Source organism: Mesocricetus auratus, unplaced genomic scaffold, assembly GCF_017639785.1.
Source record: "Mesocricetus auratus isolate SY011 unplaced genomic scaffold, BCM_Maur_2.0 Super-Scaffold_6730, whole genome shotgun sequence".
NCBI classification, from domain to species: Eukaryota; Metazoa; Chordata; class Mammalia; order Rodentia; family Cricetidae; genus Mesocricetus; species Mesocricetus auratus.
The window spans coordinates 58,402,405-58,406,766 of NW_024429184.1; positions in this window are offsets into that span (position 1 = coordinate 58,402,405).

Genomic DNA, 4,362 nt, shown 5'->3' on the forward strand with positions numbered 1-4,362 from the left:
AGGTCCCCATGATTGTCATCGTCCCACTTCAGCAGGAAGTAACTTTGAGAATTCCACGTCCCCTCTCCCTACTATTGACATAAAAGGATAGTTTACCCCTGTTAGTGTAATTTGCAATTATTTAGGGTTGGAACTGGAAGGAGGTGTTCAGACTTAGGCATCCCTTTCGGATAAGTTTAGAATTTAGGTGGAATGGATATGTTTAGTTTAGGATAAGTAGATTATAACTTAATTATCACCCTCTATGTATATATGTTGTATATGTTTGAGTTTGTATCAAATTTAAATCTTCTATTTAGACTAAAAGGGGAATTGTAGGAGTGAACCCCACAAAGCTCCCCGCCCAACAGGGCAGGGTCAAGGTAGAGATAAAAGGTAGTGAAAGGAAAAGGGGCCTCCCCTCTTTTCTCCTGGAGGCCAGCCACACTTCTAACTCCTGGTATGTGCGATTCTCTCTGATAAATAAATATATTGTTTTCCCTATATAGCCTCGATTATCGTTATAGATACATGCATGCTGTTCCAAAACATAGATCATACCATTTTGGTTTTTGGCATGTGACTACCATTTTCTCTTATTTATCTTTTCGTCATCATTAATAAACTATGACAGAACAGAGTTATCATATCCAATCATTTTCCCACAAGTTTTGACATCAGGGATAAACAATTACCTTCAATAACCCTTTTTACTTATCAACCCCATAACAAAATTTTAAGAATTTAAAGGCATATGACAGTCTGTTTTGAGGCTGGTAGCTTTTGTAGGTACAAGGACACTAGACCAAAACAATCTTCAAGCCATCCTGGGCATACTTCCTTGACCCAAACAGCGTATCATTAACTCTTAATGGTCAGAGTGCCCAGGAAAAAGTTTTGGCCAAAGCTGCTGCTGTTATTATTCAAATTCTGGCATAATACAATATTCATATTTTGTATCTTTATATAATACTGTTATCATCATTCTACATCATTCTTCACCTATCAGTGTAAGTTTCTGTGTAGGACAGAGGTGACTTTGGCTAATGTAATTTTGTTGATGTATATGCCATGTAATCACCTGAGTATATAGTGAGAAGAGACTGGCTATCTGAACTGTGGCCAACTCTTGTAGCCCACCAACTCTTGTAATCTTTTTTAGTTTACTTTGTTTTGATTATCTTGTTCCTGTGTAAGTACATGGACAGATGTCTCAAGAGTACCTTACAGCCTCATAAAGAGACTTCTGGCTTCTTTATGTGCGTCATAACCTCCAAGGCATAAGGAAGACCTTCAAGTAGATAAGGATATCTCCATAAAAGCAGGGGGGGAGTAGTATTCTCAGTGTTGTCTTGGGGATGCTTAAAATCAACACTCCTGGGAAAAGGCATAACTGATTCACAAAAAAACTTTCCATCAACATCCCTAAATTGCAAAAATATCAAAATTTTCCCAAGTATGCAACAGGTACAGATGAATACTAAAGTTGGCAGCCATCATGTGGCTCCTCTTTGCTGGATTTTGTCAAACAGCTGTGCTGGTCTTGTGACTCTACCCGTTCCCATCAGATTTGGCTGTGCCAGAGAAGGACTCACATTTTTTAAGAGGCTGGACACTGGGGGAGTGACCACACTCCAATGACTACATGGAGAACACAAGTTGGACATTTTTAGGGGGTATCAGGAAAGACCGCAGGGCTGGGAGGGCAACCTGGGAGGATTAGAAAGTAAGGGTTATTGGGATGCACTGTGTGAAATTCCCAAATAATCAATAAAAATATTGTTAATAAAAACATATTTTCTTGTGATTGGTTTATTATATCTTGTATGATGTTTTCCATCTCCATTCATATTAACACACACACACACACACACACACACACACACACACACAAAGAATGAAACACAGAATTTTCTTTTCTTTCATTGTTGTATAGTAGTCCATTGTGAATGTATAACACTTTTTCATAACCCCTTTATCCATTTAGGGACATAATTCAATTCCAAACCTTGTCAATGAAGCCCCAGTAAGAATATACATGCAGGCACATGTTTGATGTGCTAATCTCAAATTATTTGAATTCTTACAGACAACTGAGATAGCTAGATCGTACAGTTGTTTTATCTTTAGTTGTTTGAACAATCTCCATACTATTTTCCATACTGGCCCAAGTAATTCATAACTCACTAACTATGTCTAACAATGTCTGCTCACAATCCCAAACACTGGTATCAGTCCTCTCATACATGAGAGATTATTGTTTAAAATAAAATCTTCTAGACAGCCTTAATCTTAATTACTAAATTTCCAACTTGTTTCAGTAAAATCAAGATTTCTTCTACTAAAAATTTCCCCACAGAATCTGCAAAGTAGAGTGGCCAAGAAGGTGAGGAGCAATCTTGAATCTCCTCTTCTGTCTAACCACCAAACAGCCAGTAGTCTATGGTACTTACTTCTCCCACAACCATTGAGATATTTTCATAACACCCATTTCCATCTTTTGTTATTGAGAGAAATCATTGTCACAGCAAGAACTGAGGACATGGAGTAGACACAGAGCATTCAAGGCTACAACATAGACTTCACACACCCAAAAATTCCCTAGAAGTAGGTAGGGTAGACTGAAGATCAAAATTAAGTGTTAGCAAAGTTATAATGACGAAATTTTTAGTTGATTTCAGCAGGAAAAAAGTTATCACAAGATTACAGAGGAATGGAAAATAAGCTACAAGTGAGTAAATTACAGAGTCCATTATAAGAATGGAACTGGTTTAGTAGTATTAAACCACAGAATAATATCCAAAACAATAACACCCATAACATACATTGGGACTAGAGTCCTAAGCAAAAATCATGATCAATGAATTTTATACTTACGTAAATTAGTATATATACAGTAGTATACATGTATATGTAAACTATATATATGCATATAGAATATATATAGAGAGAGACAGATAGATACATGAAATACTGATGAAATAAAAAGGAACTTACAAAACTTACTTAAATTAAATATATTTTAAAAAGCCTGTAACCAAAGGTTAATCTATTCTTTCAAAAAATATTTAAAAATCAATAACTTATACTTTGTGCTAATAAATTATAATTTGAATGCACGATGAAACAAAAACTCTATTAAAATTATAATAAATATATGACAGAGTTAGAAATAAACTAAGTAAGAAACACAGAATACATATATAAAAATAATTATGGATCATCATTTAGTGATGTAAAAGAATAACTGAATAAGAAGATAAGTTGCATTGTTTAATACATATTAATATTGCACAAGCATAGTTTACAGTTTAATACAAGCATGCAAAACAATACATATTCCTATAAGTAACAATTCACTTTCATCTTTTTACTTCCAGGTCCTACATATCAATGTATATAAAAATATTCTGATTATATTTTTACAGTATTTAATTTTAAACTATCAGTAATACTCACTGGTTACTAAGTGACAACTCTTAATTGTTTTAAAATTAGAAAATGGAATAACATAAATAAATGTATAAATGACATTCATTGGATGTGAGAAGCATGATAAAGCTATATCATTTTATTCAGTGTCAGGAAAGGGAAAGCTAGAGCTGAATTATGACAGAATTCTGTTGACGTCAAAGGTGAAGCATGATTTTTTTGTTGTGTACTTTCTTTAATTGTGGAAAAGGGTAACCTCTCAATTATAAGGTGATAGACAAATAAGTTCTAAGTATCTTGCAGAACTAATGAAGTCATTATTATTTCAAATACAAAAATAGAGGTAGGGTATAGACTTTCTTTGATGGCAAATGTAGTGCCATGCTTCTTTGTCAGACTCAAGCTTAAGTTGAACATTTCAGGAAACATGGTCCAACTACCATCGGCATTGCCCACTGGAGAAGAACTTTTGCCTGCATTATTGTATCCAGACCAGGCACTTAGTGCCCTTTCTCTGGGCCCTTGCATTAAAGACCCTTTCCATCTTTAACTATGGCAGTAACAGCACAGTTACATAATGAGGAACAAAGGGCAGAGCATAACAAATTCAAAAAATGGACATCCTGGCATCAGCTAGATGTATGATCATCAGTTTGGATTCTTCACATATCTTAGTTTTAGTTCCTTTATTTTTAAATTAGTTTGTAATGGTACCTCTGGGTAAAAAAAAACTGTTTTAATGTAAAGTTACCATAAAATTGCAGCCTTTCATCCATTGCTGTTACCAAAGGTAGATTCAGTATCTTCTTTACCCTATGCCCCATTACCTCTGTCAAAACTTTAATTTATGTTTTTGAACCAGATATAATAGGTCAAATTTTTATTTCTAGTGAACTGAGATCCTTTGCCATTTACTCACGACTGAGTTGTCATATTTTCTTTGCTGTGAAT